Source organism: Pyxicephalus adspersus, chromosome 2 (genome assembly GCF_032062135.1).
Source record: "Pyxicephalus adspersus chromosome 2, UCB_Pads_2.0, whole genome shotgun sequence".
Lineage (NCBI taxonomy): Eukaryota > Metazoa > Chordata > Amphibia > Anura > Pyxicephalidae > Pyxicephalus > Pyxicephalus adspersus.
The window spans coordinates 119,274,492-119,296,629 of record NC_092859.1 but is presented as its reverse complement, the minus strand read 5'-3'; the positions used below and the strand labels follow the sequence as shown (position 1 = coordinate 119,296,629).

Here is a 22,138-nt window from a genome sequence, read left to right as displayed (position 1 = left end):
CACTATACAGCCTTACCTAATCCGCTGGCATCCTGTGTCGTCCATCGCCATGATCTCCTTCTTCTTCCTTCTTCCTCCGGCCGGCTTCTGCACCCGATGAGTCACCGGGGAGTTCCCGGTGACGTCGGTACGTGTGTACGTTGCCGGCGGGGCGGGAAATTTGTATTGCATTCAATACAAAATAACTGTATTGAATGCAATACATTGGATTTATATGTGTAAAAGCAGTACATTGTTTTCAAGAACATTTATTTTATAGTATAGTAGAATTTTTTTTTAAAATACATAGATTTTTTAATTTATTAAATTTATTATTTTTACATGATTTTGTGTTTAAAACTTTATTATACTCATACTATTATATTATACTGTAAAATAAATTTTCATGAAAAACAATGTACCGCTTTTAAACGTAAAAAACCTGAAAGAAATGAACCACTAGGGAGGTTAAAGGATCAACAAAAACATGGATGGGAGAAAGGGGCAGGACAAAACTACTTTGCAGGAGATGTCAAAGTTTGTACTTATATACCTTATGATCTAGTGATCCTCTTCACTTTTTAGTGACTTAACTGTATCCAAATGTAAGCTCTGTGAATCAAACCATGATATTCACTGCTTCTATAAAACCCTAGCTTACCTTTAGGCGGAGGGTGTCTTTCCTATTGCACATACAGCAGATGGGTCAGACAGTCCAAAGAAATCAGCACCAAAAATGTCCAGAACTCACCTGCACCATCCCCAGAACAGGACACATTAATCCGCTTGTCTGAATTAACAGGAATAATCAGAGAACCTCACAAATGATCCATGCAATACAATGTAAAATGTCACCAGCCACATCAGTACAGTCTCTTAAAGGTCATGTCTACCATGATTGCACTTCTATACTCATATAAAATAAACAAATAAAGTGGGAGCTCTTCATTAGAGGAAAAAAAAACAGCACTTGTATATGTAATGAGATTACGCACAATCACCAAAAATGTATCTGTAGGCTCACCCAGGTCATATTTGGTACAATCGTTCTCAATTCTACCGATACACAGGGACTTATTGATGACTATGAATTCATTCTAACTCAGATTATGGCATTTACCAGCTACCTTGGAGGAAAATGCTGTAAGCAAGCAGACTATAAAATGTAATTGCATGGATAAGCCAAGGGTAAAGAAAGTGCTATTCCACCACTGCTACCCATGGGTAGTTCTGCTTGGTTCTAATGTTATTTTCCTTATGTGCAAAAATACACAAAACTCTAGCAATGCTCATTTTATTCTTGCACACCAAAGAATATATATGATGTTGTTCATTTTCTAATATATTCAGATGTATTTTACTACTCATGCATAGCTTTGGTGTGGAGCATGCTGTGCCCCATGGAGTGTTCTTTGCACAACACTGCAGAGTATACTTTGTGATTGGTGAAAAGTCGGTCAAATAACTTTGACAGCTCATGTGACCAAGCACTGCTGTACATTTTTTTTATTTGATTATGGCAGTATTGCTTTTTAAAGAATCTTTATGACTTCACTAAGGCCATACCACTGCTTTATAATTGGGTTTCAGACAGATATTGATAACCTGGTGTACTAGACAGAACAGGTGTACACAGTGAGTGTACTACATAATGCCAATTGACATTTTATAAACCTTTTCATATTTTATGTTGTCATAATGTTTTGTTCTTCATTTTGCTGTATGTTTCCAATATGATGTTTCATTACATTGGGAATTACCACGTTACAATAAAATATCCACACTATATATTTCTATTGGTACTATAATTTACTCAATTTACCAACAAATTATGATGGTCTACTTAGGTCCTAATACCATTTTAGTAAGTCATTTTATCAGACTATAAAATGAGTAAATGTATTTTATTGATCCCTTTTGAGAACAGGAACAATAAATATTTTTAGTTATAGTACCTCTTTAATTCTAATAGTTTATAATCAGGGCTTTTATTATCACTAAGCATAGCTTGTATGATCAACACTCGTAAAGGGCTGCTAATGCAAATGAAGAACTAAGGATAATATTAGCAATTCAGAAATCAATGCTGCATGTGAAATAAGGAGCTTCCAAGTCTGAAGCTGTAAACCATAGAAACTGCTGCACATCTTACAAAAAAATGCACTAATGCCTTTGATTGACATTTTCAATGCACAGAGATATTGGACTGGTCAACAATAATTCAAAATACTTTGACATTCTACAACCGGAGAAGGATCAATACGGAGTAGGCCAGAATGTGTTGCTTAAGAGGGATTCATCAGAACTGGAACATAAATCCCGAGTTGCAGCCAAGTTCCATCTAGGGTTAATGCATGCTTAATTACTATTCATGAAGGTCCTTTATTTTCATTGACCACATAACAAAACCTACGATGCAATAAAAATGGCTGTAACAAGCCGGTTGCAAAAGGATTGCAAATTTGCGGAATAGGAAACCAGCCAGCAATTCCACAAATTCACAGATGAAAATTATAAAAAAATGCATATGAAATAATTTTCTAGACAACCACACAGTCCGATCAGTAAAGACCAGCTGGACCTCTGAACTGGTAATCCCTTATAAAATGCAGAACCAGAGCCCAGAATGCATTGCATTTTGTTTCTGAGGTCAAGAAAGCATTGACCAGAATGCATTGCAAATAAGAAAAGATTAAGAAGTACATGATCCCAAAGGGCAAAGTGGAATGCCAATGAGCTTAGAATTGCATTTAATATGACAGCTCAGAACTACAGAGCCCAGAATGCACATGGTGATGAAACACAACATCTCTGCAGTCAGCAGTTGCTGGGAGGGGCAGCTGGACCAGTCTGCTAGATACAGAATAAGATAGGGAGGCAGTGCAAGAGCAAGGCACAGGAGATACACTCAATCAGAACAGCAAGGACAAGGACACAGCCATCCTCATCCTCCTTCCCTAAAGCAGGAATCAGGGCTGAGCAAGGAGAGGCCAGACATCAGCACTGTGCAGCATTGCCAGGATTCTGGATCCATGAGATGATTACAAGTCCTGCTTAGCTTGCACTCACTCCTCCCCTGCCTGCCATCGCCTTCCAGCAGCCTGGAAATCAGGATTTTGGATTTGGGGGATGACAGTGGAGAGGAGATCTGCGTGTGCCCCTAATAGGGGCTCAGACATCTGACAGCTGGACCCTCACCCTCCTCCTCCATCCAAGCATCTTCTGCAAGGAGGGGATCTGGGGTGACTCTGCCATGGGGAGGCTGTATGGGGACAAACCATGCCTGTCCTAAATTGTGCACATAAGTGACACCCTGCACCCTACCCATCATCATCAATATATCCCATCACATAGCAGATTATTCTCCTGGTACATGCATGTTAATGACATCTGTCCTGGGAGAGAAGAACACAGGAACAGTCCCATCTGATGAACATGATACAAGGTAAGTCTCTATATCTGGATTAATGGCTTCAACTACTCTGAGATTTCCAGTCTCAGCCTTCTGACATGGCCTGCTGGGGAAATTCTACCTTTATTTCTATCTCATGCAACTATGTACATAATGCATTTACAGATGAATAATTTGTTGCTGAAAATTAATTCATTTTTTTGTTCTGTACAACTATTAAGAATATGAATATTAGTAGGGATCTTATACTGAATGGGACTTTAGAATGCACACACCAACATACTTGTACATGTATGCACTCATTTGGCCATCATTGGCTCCATATATCATTGTGCTGCTGTGCGCAACTGCTTACTGCCTCCCAGTATACGCACTGGAAATCCACACTCCAGCAATCCCTGATTATTTCTGTGCTTTATAAAGATGCTGAGAAGTACATGCACTGAGCCTTGGTACACACTACAAATCAATGGAGGGATGCAGAAAGTTGCTATGTTTACATACAATCTTTTTAATGTTTGTAAACTAGAGCTGGATGTCCTGAAATTGAATTCAGAGATGATTTTTTATATTTGCAGCATGTAATAAATATTGCTTCTGTCTTTTTTATACAAAGTAACAAAGTTGAAGCCAAATACTCAGCAGAAATAGTAAGATTTTAGTGTTTTATTACAAAGATTATGGTGGCAGCCATCTTTTAGTGGCCTGGTGTAAAATAATGCTTTGACGTGACCCCTTTATTTGCTGTGCACTTTTTATGCACATTCCCTCACTTTATCTCGTTTTTATGATTACAGTAGTAATTGCTGCATTATATTTGTTTAATAGATATTTGTTATGCAGATTTATTCATCTGTCCGCTATCGCTGATACTTTTTAATTTTTTCAATATCCTGTATTTTTTATATTTTTCTTCCGGTATTTTTCACATGTACAATGTATGCATTGGATATTGGCCCTATGTCCTGTCCTAGGACCACCTTACAAAGGCATTCTGCCCTCATTTACACCCAGAGTTGGTACACCTGCTTTTTGTTAAGTAACTCTGGATTAGATGAGATTTTTAACTGGCATTCTGTTCAAGTTAAATGATATATATAATTTAGGTTCTCAATCCAAAATTGCATTACAATTACATGGTAATCCTGTTGAAGAGCAGGCACTTGTGCAGTCTCATCTCATTACTTTGCCAGTCTCCTACAATCTAGAGGATGTGGGTTTTCTAATCCCATCAGCCATCTCTCTGTTGCTGTCTATCCCTCTGCCTTTTGGCCTCTGCCAGTTTATTTTCCTTTCTGTCTTTCTTCTTTCTGACATTTGTGATCTCCTTATCTCTCTGTCCTTTCTACCAATTTGCTGGCTCTCTTTGGAATAATTACTGCTGCTTTTTATTGACATCTATTCCTATTTTCATTTTGCCCTCAACCTGATGCCAACTTTCAGCCATTTCTCTTTCTTTGAAGTTATTCCACACTGTTCATAATTAGTCTGCCAGATTCCGGGAGACTTCCCAGTTTGTAGCAAGTTACCTCCATATTATCCGTCTCCCTGTCCCAGTTTTATTGTCATTTTATTTACTGTTTAAGTGTTTTTATTAATGAGAGAATAACTGGAAAAAATCAATTTGATTTACACTGTAATTTTTTCAAATCAAAACAGGGCAAGTGATTGATATTAGTATTAACTAGATTTTTATTTATTATTCTATCATAATAGAGTCTATAGCCTTTATAGATGGGATCAATTTTTGCCTTCTTTGTGATAGTATGTTAAAAAAAAAAAAAAAAAAAAAAAAAATATATATATATATATATATATATATATATATATATGAAAGAAATATATATATTATATTATATATATAATATATATTAAGAAAAAAATATATATATATCTAGGATGGAGCCAGTGGAGTTGTATATATTTATATGTGTGTGTGTGTTCTTTGTTTTGTCCAAGGCTGCATTAATAGCTATTGCTGACCGTAAATAAACTATAAGGTTACATTTAATCATTTATAGGCCTTGTGTCTCCATATGTAGATTGGTACCTTTGCCTCTCCTTTATTTAAAAACATTCGTACACACTCATGAGATGGCAACCTAAATAAAAAAAGGAGTTGCACCTTTCCCATATGGGAAAGGTTTACCTGTTGCAGCTTGTGTAGAATTTGTAATAGATATGGTCTAGGATTTCAGACCTGAACAACGGTTTACATTGTACTGGCTTTGTGACCTTGTCTGTTGAGTTATAGTGGTAAAGCTTTAGTAATATAGAACTTTTTTTTTTATTTTATATTTAGGTCAGTTCTTTAAGTTGTAGCTGTAGAATACTAGGGTTGGAAATTTGTGAAATCCATATTCCACAGTACTAAAGTTTGAGATACTTCCAGTTGTATAACTTTTATTATAGATGCTTCGTGATTTGAATCCACATCTCATAGAAGTGCCGTTGCATGGTCAGCTTTTGGCTGTGTAATGGGACCATCGTAAAATAGGTCACTGTCTTGCTTTGATCTATTTTTCTATACAGTAGAAGAAACTTGTCCATGCTTGCAAGGATCAATGGACCATGGCCATCTAAGGATGCCTACTGTCAGGGGCTGCTGCACTATTCTTCATGCTCCAGCACAGTGCATTGGTATAAATGGTGCCTTCCATGCCAATGGACAGTATTTTACATGTGCTTCTCATGTGGAAGAATCATTTGGGGACAATATGTAAAAAACAAATTAGTCTGAGTAAGACCTTGTGCTCAATAATTAATAGGCAACTTAATATTCACACCTGTTACCTGTTATTTCTTTCTGTGTGTATGGAATTTCCCATTAGTAACATGCTTATTACACATTGTTTGAAGATCACATGGCTTCTTTGCATGCAATCATTTTATTTTTATACTTAAGTTTTACTAACTCTTCTACTATAAACATTCACAGAAATCTAAAATTGGATATTTAGAGTAATTGTATCAGTGATAAAGCACACTTAGTAGTACATAGTGCACATTTCCATAAACCATAGCAAACAATGGTCAGAGATCTTTCTTTTCACTATTGTAAAACAATTATAAATAATTCAAACTGATTGTTTGTCATAAGTTACTACACTTAACACACACTGATTTTATACTGCATTATTATTTAAGTACAATTAAACATGTCGGGTTGGGTGGTAATGGAAATCATAAATCGTATTTATTCAGCTTTTGTCACTAAATAATTCACAATATCTGACTCAGTGACAGAAAACAGTTGAAGAAGATCATTTTCCAGTCTGTGGCTATTGGATTTTAGGCATAATTTAATAAGACCATGAAGACTAAAATATATTAATAATAATTCACAGTAAGCAGGCATTAGTTTTTATTAGAATGGAGAGAATAAGAAATAAAAGCGTATAAACTGGTTGGTTTGGGTCAGTGTACATAATTGCTTCTTGATTATCTTATTTGGTGAATCCAACTGGGGAAATTGAAATCTATAGGGCCAAAGGGTATACCTATTTGTCTTGGGAATAAGTCTTTTGAGCTTTTCATCCATCGGAAAGATGTGGACAGCTAAGGAGAGATCGTTGGCAATTAGCCCAAGGCAACCCCCGCCTTTTCCTTAGTAGGTTGGATGTACATTCTTGCCATTTGCTTTCATCAGTTGTAGTCCCTCAACATAAGACCAACGACAGAACATTATTTCAGCAGTCTGACTATCAGCCCATTTAGGTATCTTATAATGAATATAAAGTAGATTTTACAATCAAACATCAGTCTTCAGATATCCCTATGTTCCAAAATGATCTGCATCAGTTAGTGTCTAGACACGTGCATGGAATTCAGAATCTAATCTTCCATCAGCTGTCTACTTGAATTATGAGGTTTCTAATCAACTAATGCATAGCTCTAATTAGCTTCTGAAACAGGGTGATAATACACACAGAATTCAGGAAGACTTCAGGAGCTTAAGGAATGATTGGAAAGTGGATTATTACATCTAAATTAAACAAAGTTTATTCAACTTGTATCCAGCTTTATATCAAGCTAAAGAGCACAGAGAAATTGCTGAAGGATTATTTTTATGACCCCTTGCCTTAGACAGTGTTTTAAGAAATGAGTTCATGGCGTAATTAAAAAAAAAAAGTCTCCACTTCCATTTCACTCACTAATTGAATGTGTTTAGGGGCTTTCTGTAATTGGCAATGGAATAGTCATGATGTGGCAACTTTGCTGTCTACAGCCTATGAGCGAAGGCGGAACAAGGGAAACCCCTAGCAGAAGATACAACTTAATTTTAGAATGATAGAAGTGCTGGGATCATGTGCTCAGATGTCTGATTTCATTTTTAAAGATTTGTTCATGCTACAATAAAATCTGACTACTGTGAATGATGATCCCCCTGGTGCAGTAACATGATTGTGCACCTCCATTCATAACTTAGCATTGTGTCGCATCAAATTTTTATCTTTACCAAAAATACAAACAAAACAAAAAAACAAACAAAACGCTTTTTGCAGAATTAGTGTGGAATATGGCTGAAGTAGAGCCTTATAAACACCATGTCAGCATACCTCAATTTCTATTTTAATACATTGGGCCTGATTTAGTAAAGCATAAAAGGGTGGAGAGGATACACTTTCATCAGTAAACCTGGGTGATTCAGTAAACCTGGAATGGATCTGCTCAGGTATTAAAAACATTTGCTAAAAAGTTTGCTGGATCACTCACCTCCAGCCTTGGAGGGCTTTAATAAATCAGGCCCATTTATTTTTATTTTAACATGTAATTGTATACTTTATTTACTCAATTGTTTTTTCAAACTTTTTTTCCTCTTTATGGCCAAACTACAAAAAGTTTTGTTAAAATCAAACATTTTTAAGAATGTCCGATTCCTGCCTGTGCTAACCACATTCGTATTTCTGCCCCTGGTTTCTATGTCCCTGTTGCTTATGTTGTGTTAGCCTTTCATTGTCACTGAGTGTAGAATAATGCCTGAATATCTGCAGCAGCAATGACAGCTTTGGAGCATCACTTTCACTTTCTCACTCCAGGAAAGGATTGAAGCACAGGAACAACGTTATCGAGTGTCAAATTCTAATCTGCTAGGCATACTTCCAGCACATTCAAGATGGAAGCATCCAATGGTGGCTCCATGTTTTAGATTCAGTAGAAGACCCTAGAGGTCTTTCAAGGGAGTTTGCATCTGGAGGAAGAAATTCTGATATGGAAATGATTCTTCACTGTAAGGTCTATGAAAATGTGGAATCGGCTCCCTCAGGAAGTAGTTTTAGCAACTATTATAGATTGCTTTAAGAAAAAGCTGGATGCTTTTCTAGAAGCACAAAATATAACTGGGTATAAAAGTTTTAAAGTAAAAATGACAGTGACTGTTGAGCCAGAGAACATCCGATTGCTTTATGGGATCAGAAAGGAATTTTTCCCTGTTGGAGCAAAGTGTACCATGTTTTTTTGCTTTCCTCCGGATAAACTATGTTTATAGGGTTTTTACCTGGGATATGTTGATTTCCCTAGTGGTTGGCCTAAAGTAACTATATACAATGAAAGGTTTAAAGACATAAGATCCTACAGATTTTTTTTAGTACATTATGTAAAGACGGTCTGTTTCAAATATTGACAGAAAAATAATAATCTGTATCAGTGTTATGTTGTTGTTGAGGGAAAGATAAGTTCTCACAATGAAAGGTTAGGAGCTCACAAATTTTATTGTGCCTAAAACCACACTTATCTCATCATTATTTTTACTTATATGAGTTGTTTAAGCAGAATTTGCCTGGAATTGTTATTAGTAGATGCAATCCGGCATCCAAACTTTACTTCTAATAACAGTTGTATTATTATCATCAGACTTCACATTCTAAACAAATGGCTTTGAATGATTACTAGTGATCGCACCACACAACAATACAATTCAGTGTGAAGAAGGTCTGGGCACGTGATTGCTGAATACTACAAACAATATTAGACATGTCATCTGTAAACTGTGTTGGGTTTGTGCCTGTAATGTGGACTTTAATGTGGGAATAACAAATCTTAAATGACCCGACCCATTTTTGAATAGACCATAGCCTGTGATAAGCGTTATGTAAAGTACACAGTCTGCCAATATTAATTATACTGGATTTAGCAGAGAGGTTCACAGTCGATGTCCCCGTTTCATTTGACATTGGTGATTTCATGTACTTTTCCTAGTGCTTCTCAGGCCACTACTTAAGGGCAATTAGTAGTTCTGGATTTAGGGATTATTCAAATTTGTTTTAAAAAGGGAAATCTAAATCCCTGAGGTCTGTGGTTTAAGAACCATTTGTTTACTAAATAAATTCCAAAAAGCCCTAATGTCTTATTTACTGGGCTGCCCACAGACATGAGATATTGTTCAGCAGATTTGTGGCTGATTCCCTAGTAATATAAGGATTTTAAGGAAACATTTTTCCACAAACACAATTTTTTTATTTCAAGAATATTGTACATGTGAGAAATAGAAATGCTTTTATGTTAGATGATACCAGAACAATTCTTCCAGATACAGGAAATGTTCACACCCGTTGTTAGCAATCTGAAGATGGAAAAGCTTAGAACAGAAAATGGACAACAGAAAATAATTCCAGTTCAGAGAAGACTATGTTTTTTAGATAGGTGTAGTCTGTGATGAGGACTTCATAATGACATTTACAGGGTGAATTAGCAATTGATTTAAAGCCTATTTAAACCCAAAACTGTAAAGGGGAAATTCTGATAGCAAACTGGTTAATAGGTTAATACAAGCAAAGTGGTGGACACAATACCAGTTTTGTGAGCTAAATGTATTGTACACTGGACTACATCTTAATTCTTCTTGTCACTGGGATCATTCTGTGGAAGGGTCAATTAGGTGGAAGGAAAAACAATTGATGTAAGACTAGATTTCTCAGCATTCCCTCATTACAGACAAAACCATGTGTTTACAAGAGGTTACAGGACTTGTAGTGCACAGAAAGTACAATTACAAGCGAGTAATTGTAAAACCTCAATCTGTTTACAGGAACCTAAAAGTAGGATGGTCTTGTATGGTTTGGTGCACAGCTGCAGGCAACCATAGTTACACAATGGGTTTTTTATATACCGGTAATTTATATACATACCAACATTTGTCTTGTTAAATTTTGTCTTTAGTTGGGCTTAAAGACTTAATGAATCATAAGACTAATGCCTTTTTTTGTGAATATCCCTGTAGGCTGCTTAATCTGGAAAAAAACAGTGAGCTTTTTTGAACACTTACTAACTATGCCCACCCCTCCTGTCTTGGATGTATTAATTATCATTGTGTTGGGTGTAGTAGTCCCTATATAATGCCTACCAATGCTTACCAATGCCTACCAAGTCCTGACCCCTGCTGCTGACCTATTAAAAATCCCAATACTCCTGGTTGTGGGGAACAAATGCACATTCTCCCTGACCACCAACAATGCAGTGCTTGGTACCTAAGTGTCTAAGTGTAAAGGCCTTAATGCTCAGGGTCTTTGTAGTGGTGGTGGGGTAATAGGTTATATTATTAATATTATTTTCTAGCAGAAACTCCTCTGTGGTTCTTTATCAAACTCTCTAGGACCTTTCCAACTATGGACGTTAAACTAACTGGTCTGTAGTTACCTGGTAATGACTTTTCTCACTTTTTGAAGATTGGAACCACATTGGCATTACGCGAATCCATCTGTACCTTGCCAGTGACTAAAGAGTCTCTAAAAATTAGAAAGAATGGCTTTGAAATAGCTGAGCTTGGCTCTTTGAGGACACGTGGATGTAATCCATCAGGTCCTGGTGCTTTGTCAACCTTAATTTTTCCCAGCTGTTTCTCAATAATATCAATTCTGAGCCACTGTGAATCATTTAAGGCAGTGACATTGCTATTATCAATTTGGACTTGAGCTCTGCCATTTTCCTTTGTGTACACAGAGCTAAAAAAAGTGTTTAGTAGATCTGCCTTTTCTTTATCCCCAGTTACTTGGCATTTTGACATTATATTTGTGCCAGGAGCACACACTAATGAAGTTTTGTCAACCATATTAGTGACCACTTCCAGTAAATCTTTATGGTGGGTAAAAAACCTCTTTCATATGTCATATACTTTATGGTCTTCATGTCAGTGGTATTTGTGAGTGGAATCATGTGATAGGGGTTATTGCAGTGTTTCTAGACTTTTTTTAACATGGGGAAACCCTTGAAATAACTTTCAACTCTTAGGAAGCCCATCTATAATTACTATATCCACAGCTCACAGTACATTAGTATGGTGGTCAGTGGGAAGAATGTGACCCAAGAATGTGAGTCAAAAGATCATTGGTATAGGTTAAACTAATCTGAGAGTCACACATTGCTCAAGTAACCCCTTGCAACCTCTGGAGGAACCCTGGCTGAGAAACAGTGTGTTACTGTAATCTGTATTGTACCTGAATAAACATAGACTACTACTACTTGTTCTAGTTATATTCCTTATGTTTGTCATATTCAATATAATAATATAGTATTATATACATTCAATATAATAATATAATATAGTAATATTCAACACCATTACTTTTTCTTATATTTTGTATAAATTATACAATATATTTGCTACACAAAGTTTGACTATTGTATGAGTATAGCTCCAAATATTACATACCTGTGGTTGATTTTCGCTCTCTTTTCCTCCATTGCCTAACTTGTATTCTTGTTTTCTTTTACTGGTTCTAGAACAAACTTTCTAGCAGATCTTTATTCCTGCTTTCCATCTGTTTCCCACGTGTGTTAGCTGAAGCTTGTAATTGCAAACTCTGTTGCTGTAACGGAGGCTACCAGTTTCTTTGTTCAAAAAAGATTTTTTTTTTGGTTCAGAAAAAAAGCAACAGGCAAAATATCACTAATACCTAAATGCTGCTTTTCTATTATGGACTCTTCAGTAACTTTACAAGTCTACATGTATAAATTCCTGAAATCTACAGCAATCGTATAGTTTTTTTTAAGCTCTACATAATCTCTATAAACTGTTTTTGAGCTCCAGTTAAGTGAAATAGGTTGAGATTGTGTCATTAGTCCGCTGCAGGGAAGGGGAAGCATTTCCTCATTCTTTTTGTCCCAAAAGATCAGAGTGCTACACTGTGACTTTGTAGCAACTCACAAGCTGAGGGCTGTACCAGAAGTTGACAATTGTAGCCAGCAATTGCCAGAATCTAAAAAAACTGTGTCATATCAAGACCATCACCTTAGTATTTGATGTAGATCCTGACCTTGAATGATCCCTGAAAAAGGACAATGCCTTCTTTCTAGAAATAGAAGCATAGAAAGGTGTTTTCAGGGAGAGTTGTGGAACACTTGCCCTTGCTACTTACACACAACCTCAGGTGATTCTTGCCCAAGAAAAATGGTTATGCTCATCTAGAGCAAAAATCAGACACGTGTACAACAGTCCTCTAATGTTGTACATCAGTCCACCATGGAGGATTGATGAACACTGAATAGGAATGACTGTTGTTTACTGCTAAGGAGGAAAGAACATTGGGGTGTTCATCCTCCCTTTTCTATTGAACAGTACTTTGGGTAAAGTGTCATTTAACCCTCTTTCTTTGAAAGATCATTTCCAGCAACAATCATCTGATCTTTGTATGTGGCTTTATCATGGATTCACAACAAAACAACTATCCACTGAGATTAAGGGACTTTACCGTCATATATATAATTACATGTAATTCAAGAAACAATTATTTAAAAACATTCTTAATCTTAACGTTATTGTTTCTGTTTAAAATCACTGTATTGACACATACAAAGCAACTTTTCAATTCAATTATTTACACAACACAAAACCTAACCACAAACAATTTCAAGATATAACATAATGATGTATTTACTGCATAAAGTTCCACTTTTGATATAGTTTCTCCAAGTTTTTCTGTTCCAATGTGATTTGCAGATATGACTTTACTTCTTCAGGGATGTTCAAAAAGACAGTAACATTGGAAAAATGCTATAACAATAATAATTTATTTATAAATACATATGTATATATATATATATGGTTAGCTTAGGGTTGTGACACATCTGGTAACTGCAGCAATCACCCCAAACCAGGGTAGTTTTGCCAATATTCCCAGGGTTCTTTTATTAGTTAATTCCGTGTGTTTTCAAGATTCCGATTGAATTTATTTATTATTAATTTAGATCAATTTTTTAATGTTTTTTTATGTGTCCTTTTTTCTGCTTCAAAGCTTTACTTACCTTCTTCATATCCTTGTCACTAATTTTCTTGGTTAATGAGGACCAGCTTCATTCAACCCTTTTTCTTTGCTACTAAATAAATAACCTATTTTGGGGTTGAACCTTCACACAGCCTGGGCTTACTGAGGGACACTGCACCAAAGGTCACTGTTACCTGCTAGGACGAAGAGGATGAACTCTGCTGGGCCAGAAGACAACTGGAACTATGGTATGGATGTGCAAAATATACTGAAATTAGCCAAAAAAAGGAGTGCAGGCAGGTGGGGGGACTGGGGTAGAGTTAAGGACATCCGACATACGGACAATTACTAGATACGAACAGGCTTCCCTGCTGCCTGTGTGCGGGACAGAGGCTTGATGGGGGGAAGGGGTGGTTTGCATGATTTTGCAGAAGTCTTTTGCTGTTCCGCAAGCAGTTGTTTCTTTTTGCATATCAATACCCAGCTTTGTTCCAGAGGTTAATGAATGTCTAGGCTCCATAAAGTTTTTGTTTTTCTGCTTTGTGATTAACTCTCAGTGATGATTTTATACAGTAACAGTTCCGACTTACATACAAATTCAACTTAAGAACAAACCTACAGTCCCTATCTCGTATGTAACCCAGGGACTACCTGTATATCTTATTCATTCTTATACCTTTTTAAGGTCTAACTAATGTGTTTCCCTTCAAGAGTAATGCTAGCTGTAATATAAATATGAAACAAAAAGTAAATGTTGCGCCAGAATTCTTTGGCGGTAGTATATTATATGAGTGTGAATATCTAATCATGGTAAAATGTCCCAGGACACCAATGATGAACCAAGAATAAAAACAAATCATGTGCCATTGCGAATAACAGACAATGTTATGTTATAGTGATGACCTCCAAGAAGTTAAAGGCATCTCCGATAATTTTTAGACAGCAAACTAGTTTCTATGGCATTAATTAAGGTCTTTTTGGCTTTTTTGTCACCACAGGGAATATGGCTTCCTCAATCATTTAAGATTTAGAGACTGTCATTTATACTGTATGGTGTCAATTTGCTAACATTGTTCTATCAGCATAGGAAAGATACAGAAGATCTAAAATGACAGAAAGGAGATTATCTGCTCCGTATAAAAATTTCATGTTAACGATTTAGGTGTCACCAAAAGATTTCAGTATTGTGAATCTGTCCATTCTTTGCAGGAAAAAAATCTATTAAAAAATCTGATTCTTTTATTATCTCTACAGAGGATACAGTTATCCAGTTATCTGCCTAATATTTTCCTTCCAGACTTTATGAAACAAAACTGCTTTGCTCTGCTTTTTTAATGTTATGCAATAGGCTTTATTTTGTTTATTTTATGTTTTTGGGTCGGATTTACTAACAGAATTTAGGCTGCTCACTTAGTTTAATGAATGAAGTAAATGTGCTGAAAATTCACCTTGCAAGGAATACGCAATCATGTACAGGAAATAAAAAAAACAGCATTTTTGTTTGTGCCAAGCTTCATTTTTTTCATTAAGCTAAGTGAAATATTCCTTGTTAAGTGAACAGATGTATTCCTTTAGTAAATCAACCCCTTGGTGTTAACATTACCCACCTAAATTCAGGATCTCTGAGTATTATGAAAATGTCTATGGGGCTTGTAGAATTAAGCTTATTACCGCTGAGAAAAGAAATGATTCCAATAACATTGCTATTCCACATACAAAAAATATGTTTCAGAACCAGAAGCACCCTAACCCAACTTTATTTATCCTGGATACTTCGATACTTATTAATCTCAATTGTCATATGGCTGCCTATGCAAGTTTTGAAGTACATGAGGTCAGTTCACTTGGTTTGATTTACTAAAGTAATAAAGATTGTTCACTTAGCAAAGTCAATTTATTATTTGCTAGAAAATTTTCACGTATCAGCTTAGTGAACGAGATTGAGCTTTATTCACTTTAGTTTTCCAATCATGCTTAAGAAAAAAAAAATTCCTAATTCATCCATGCATGTGATTGGGTTTTCTGCATGTGAATTTGTCCCCCATTTACTTCTAATAAAAAGGTGGTAATTCGCTTTACTTACAGAACAGCTTATACTATTTTAGTAAATCAACCCTATTGTTAACTAATGTTGAATAGCCAGCTGTCAGGTAAAGACATTTCATTAAAACTGGTTTACTTCACTTCCCCATTTATTGTTTTAACTTTCCTTGTGTTTTCCATTTTGTGGAATTGCCTATCTGTGTTTATATGGTATAGTCGCTGCATTAATTCTAAATAAGAATAAAAACACAATCAGTGCATGTAAATATGAATTCATAAATATAGGAAATGTTTTAGGAGCTGGATGTTGATAAGGAATATGACATAATCAGATGAATATAAATGATGCATGTTTGTTGTAAAAAATACATTTTGTAATGGGCACTCAGTGGTAAAACATGCCTGATTTATAATTATCCCCTATACTGATCTATTCTGGCTAACATATGACAGAACAGCACTGCACACGGCCATTTCTGTGCATTTTAGTCAGTGATTGGACAGCAAATTATAGTTACATATTGAATATTTAATTTCCTGTGCATGTATATATACCTAGGGGTCTATTTATAAAACTGTGAAAATGACATTCACCAAGCAGGTGTTTTCAATGTCAGTGATTGATATCTTACCAGATAATATACGTTGTTAGATTTTGTCAAAAAAGTATGTATGTATTTTATGTATTTATTTAGTTTGGGGTTTATTGGCCCTTTAAATTAAACAATTAGTTCAAAGAGAGATTTTAACATCCGCACCCCTCTTCGTTTTCCCTTTTTCCATTGTTATTACACATATTTTACACAGATCATTTTATTTCACTGAAAAACACATTCCATTAAAATGCTGTAAGGTGAGCACAAGCATAAAACATCTATCTACAGAAGACTACAGGTGCATCAAAGGACCCCAGGGGCAATCTGCAATCTTTACCACTTTCTGGCAGTATCATAAACTTTCCTTCCCCCTTTCAGCTCCCATTCTTCCCTATTGACCATGAGAAGTTTTACCAGCCGTTAGGAAGAAAATAAACTTGAGGACAGCTTTCTATCTTCTATTGTTTCATATACCTGTAATTGTCTTCACATCATATATGTGCTCAGTTTAGAATATGTTGATATTTGACATGTGTTGATTAGTTGACATTTGTAGTTTAAGCACAAGGCCAAGGGTTAAGTTAAAACTGATGTTATTTGTATATATTCTTTTTTGGTTCATTCCTAACCCATTTATCAATGTGCTAATTAAATTCTTTAATAAAAACCTCTCTGTTTTCATAACATATCCTATTTCTGACCCAGGGATGTTATCACTACTCAGCACAATGCAGGCAGATCATAAAATATCAAATTGACTTACATTTACTCTTTTCTATGTTTATCTTTTTTCCCAAACCAGAGTGCTTATATCCCCAAAAATATGTAGATTTTGTTTTCAGTACCAAAAAATACATTCATTTTCAACCACTAAATATATTAGAAAGTTATAGCTTTGCTTCCTTGAACAAACTTCAAGTTTGCTGGTTCACTGCTAGAAACATAAAACAACTTATAATGCAATGTATAGCCTTTCCTTTGTTATCTGAGTCACAAGAGCCAATCACTTAATGGAATGGCTACACCAGCCTCCTTTCTTTTAAAGGTTGGTATCACAGCAGCTATATTGATAGTGTGTGATTGACCCCAGACCTATGGCTTACAATCCTGTATAGGGAGTGATACTATTTTTTTTTTTAATTTTGCTATTGGTACTCTATATTTTCTATGGCAGTGTCTGGCTTTCCATGCTTTTTGTTTGACAATATTTTACCTAATATCCCTACAAATGGGGAGGATTGGATAACATGATTTGTCTTCTATAAGGATCCAAATTTCAAGCTACGAGCACAATTCATAAGCCTGTTTGAGAATCGAACCCAAGATCATCCCTACTTACTTCCGGTTCAAAAGACACCAGGATTAGATATTAAAGGCATGTGTATCAGTAGGAAAGTAATGCACAAATGGAAACAAAATCCTGACAAAGGTCTTAACACTCTTCCGTTCTACTGCATGTGTTGCTGACTTGTTACCGGCCTGTTACTCCCTGTTGGTATTACCTGTCTTTGTGACACTTTGACCAAGTCTTGTCACTGTGCACGAAATGGGACATATTCTTTCCAGTGGAGGCAGTTGTAATAATCTGGCAAAGGTTCTGCCCTTTCTACTATATAAAGAAAACTTTGCATGGAGTTGGGGTTTAATATTTTTTAAATCTGTTTGGAAAATAGCAGGTTAAGCAGAGATGGCAGGGCTGACAACACATCATTTTTGATATTCAGAGCTGTGTTGTCTTGTGAAAGCGATGGTAAGAGTACTCTTTTTTTTTTTTGGCCACGTCAACAGTTTTTTTTTTACTTGCAAAATGTTTAAAGAGGTAAATAATGGCAAATTGTGCATGTGAATGAGAAGAAGAATGACTTGAGAGAAGGTGAAAAATAGAAGAAAGTGGAAAAAACTGACCGTAGAAGAGAGCAGGAATCGATAAAGAATGAATGATAATGTCCAGGATATAAAGCATGGAAAGAAATTGAAATGAAAATTGAGGGGAATCCCAGGAAAGGCAGGGTGCATTGATGGGAGAACAAAAATATGTCAGAGGTAATGAGAATAGGCATGGATGGAAGTGAAGAAGAATGGTCACTGAGATCCTAGAAGGGAGTCATGGCTAGAAATGAAAGGGGTGTGGGCATGAATGGAAGTGGAGGAGAGTGACCAAAGTAGAAGATGTAGACGTGTGCACATGGATCAAAGCTGAAGAGGATGACCAAAGAAGTGAGCAAGAATAAACTGAAGGGGAGAATATTGAACAAATGACCATGAAAATGGAATAGAAAAGAGAATGGCTAGAAAGAAAAAAGGCATGGACAAAATAAATAAATGATAATGCCCAGAAGAGAGGCCATTGATAGATATGGAGAGAGAGAATAGCCAGGGAGGAGATTGAAAAAGGATCACAGGACAGATAGTGGGTATGGACAGGAGAGAAGAAAAATGAACACAGAGTTATGAATATTAATAAAAGTAAAGAGGAATGATTAAAAAGATAAGGAAAATGGGCATGACTGATAGTGAAGAATGATAATGCAAGGATGGACAGTGGAAATGGATGAAAGTTAAGGAGAATGAAGTTACCTGAAAATGGAAAAAAATGATTATAAAAAGGAGGTATCCATAGAAGTGTACCAGCAGAACCTTACATAGTCCAAATGATTCTAAAGTAACTGTAAGTAAGTGTAGGCACCTTGTAGTGCTTTCAAAGTACTTGTGTTAGTCTTCAGATCTATTGAGCTATTGTGTAAGCAGAATTATTATTATATAGGAATGAATGACACATTTTCTGTTCAACATCTTTAAACAGTTGTTTATTTCTTCAAAATGCTTATCTTATATCAAAGAAAACGTATCTTGTAATTTCAAAAAGTATTTTGAGTAATTGTTGTAAAGTCTACCTAAAAGTGAATGTTTCATGATTTTCAGGTAAAGAGGCAGGGGAAATTTTGTTTGAATTTTCTTTTTCTCAAATTTTATAAAATCAATTTTTACAATGCTATATGTGCCTAACCCTAATAGAAGAGCTATCCAATATACATCTCATCTACAAAAGTGATTTAGAGTATGAGACCAGGAGATCTGGGCTGAATAGATGGCAAACACATTTCCCAGATCCTAAACCAAAAAACACATTATCAGGCATTCGTAAAGTCTGGATAGCCCAACCTGCCTCGATGTACAGGAGGATGACCCTTGAGGTTCAATTCTTCCCCAAGACATCTTAAATGTGTGGTGGTGGAGGCAGCCTTGTACCATATGCTGTAGAATTGTTCTAAGATCAGGTATATTTGGCATCTGACATCAGGTGATTGTACCTTTGGTAGCAAAAAAAAAACAAACAATTTTTGCATAATTGGATATCGCCCACCCTCAGCACTGTTTCTAGAAAAATTGTGATTTGTGTTCTAGATGGACTGTATTGAAGCCTCATTGGCAAAGGAATGTCGTGTTCAAAGATTTTTTGAGGTTTGGAAGTCTAATATATTGCTGTGTTGCCTTTAACAACTAGAACAAGAATTATATCTACCTTTGATCAAACAACACGGTATGCCTCTGGCCTGTTGGACAATAACCAATGCCAATGACCTTAACATTTAGCCTTGCCCATGTTACAATATTGTGATCGACCCAATCCCGAACTTCAAGCCTACTGTATAGTTACAGTGAGACAGATAACGTCTAGTAATAGTGCTTAAAGTGGAAGTAAAAAATAAAAAAACTAAACTAAAAATAATTCAGTCCCGCATCATTCTGAAATTCCTCTTTGTCCCTGTGCAGAGGGAACACAGGGGGCCAACATCTTCTATCTTCTCTTCCATCTTCTTCTTTGGTCTTTTTTTTTGTCACCCGATCTTGCACTGTGCAGGTACAAGTTCCGGTGACGTAGCCACTGTAAAGGGGAAAAAAAGAGAGCTGATCTCACTGCGCTTGTGTGAAATCAGCATCTCTTTCCCTTGGTGGAAAAATGCCCGGGATCAGATCATGCACAGAAGGAGCAGCCAGAGCCTCCTGGGATGCATGGCATAGGTATCCAGGGAGGCTCTGTGCTCCCATTCAGTCTTGATCGCCGCATAAAAATGTTGAGTTTAGGTATGCTTTAACTGCAGTGAATAAAAAAATTTAATCAGCAGGCTGGCTGGGCTGTTTGGCATGTAAATCTTTGAACAAAAAATACAAATCCTTAGGCAAATAAAGCAACAAAACAAAAAAATGTGACCACAACATTAAAGTTGTTGCCAATAGCATCAAATTTCCACATTGAAAGTGGTAAGAATTTGGATTCTTCACAGTTGTGCTGAATTTCTTTTCACAAATCTTTTCCAATGGGCCTTAGTTATAGAAATATGATGGTGGGCGTTGACTGATACTGAGTGACATTCATAAAAAATTCAACTACAGCTTACTAAATGAACAATATCTACATTTGATATATTTGTCACTAAATACACATTTATTCCTTAAAGTTTTTTTTTCTCATATAGTTTACACTTTTGCAGGATATGAAATTATCAAACTGGTGTTATTTTAGTTTATCCGAAAATTGCCTTTTTGTCTGGACACATTTTAGAAATGCCCTATTGCTAGTAATAGCTACTTTACTGTGCACAAAATGCTGAGATTGGCTTTGTTACCTTTTCTATGATGCCCGGAGCTCCATAAATGTTTCTTAATGCTACTATTTTAGTACACCCATGACTGCCTTCATGTACCATCAAACTAATGAATGTCCAGTTTACTACTGCAACTAGTTCTGGGCTCCTAATTTACATTGAGCCTATTTATAGAAACTCTGTAAAATAATGTACAACTTTCCCCTGGGAGATATAACACAGTTCTCCTCTACAGCATCTCTACCAGATCTATGTGATGTCTTATTCTCTAACCTTCCGCCTAAAATATTATGCTACATATTGTATGTCTTCATATAGGTGCTTTCTTGTTACCTTGTTACATGTTTCCATTCATTTGTTCACAATGATTATGACTGATGCTCCTCCAGAAGCACATTTTTCTTACATGTTATTGCAATTTCTGTTTATATGACCTGGATTCAGTTAGAAAGTATTGGATGACGAAGTACCCTCATATCACAGATGCACTGTCAAGCATCACAATGTTTATACTTTAAGTGCCTGTGCATGTTAATGTGAATCTTCCAATAAAAATGGGTCTCCTCCTCCCTTGGGTCCCTAGTCTTTCTCAAATCACCATTGCTCATTAGGTAAAAGTTGTAGCTGAAAATGAAAAAGTATAGAATGATACCTTACTTTCTTTTTGGAAAGATTTCTGTGGAACACAGAGTAGATGAAATCTTGCAAGAAGTCCATTGGGTGATCACATTCCCTTCTCTGATGATTTAGACTGATCTGTACTCCACAGGAATATTCAGAGGAGGACAGTGATGACCACCATGTCTAGGCATCAGAGTTTAGTTATCTTCTTCTAGGTAAATCTTACATACACAATACATTTTTGTTAAACAAAAATGTCATTAGAAACTTTAAAGGAGGACAACTTCATTCGTTTTTAAATAGGACTAAAATAATGACCAAACCACTGATATTTTGCTTTCTTAGCCATATTAAAAAATTTCCATGTTGTCATTCTCAGGATTGCCATACAGCTGAGGCTATTACATAGCCTCATATTGGTGTGACCACTATATGCTGAATTACTCTTAAAGCATTGATCATGACTATGAGGGTTCTATGGCAATTCAGATGCTTGAAGTGGACACCTTTATTATGGCCTTGTGGGCTAAAGACATAAACTATGGCGTGGTTTTGTTACTACCAGGAAAGGAGTGCCAAGGGTATGACAATAACCAGTTTGTACAGTAGAAAAGTGCAGAGTATATGACATTGACCCATATGGACAAGAGAAGAGGGCAGAGGGTATGACTTAAGCAGTAT

General features: G+C 36.0%; 1 protein-coding gene across 1 annotated transcript in view; it reads left to right on the top strand.

Moving 5' to 3' along the window:
* Positions 1-2,852: 2,852 nt before the first annotated feature.
* The window catches only part of LINGO1 (leucine rich repeat and Ig domain containing 1), a 217,943-nt gene continuing 198,657 nt past the window's right edge, over positions 2,853-22,138 (top strand). The window contains exon 1 of the mRNA XM_072402153.1: positions 2,853-3,424. The gene's annotated coding sequence lies outside the window, so the exon portion shown is untranslated. The remainder of the gene's footprint in view (positions 3,425-22,138) is intronic.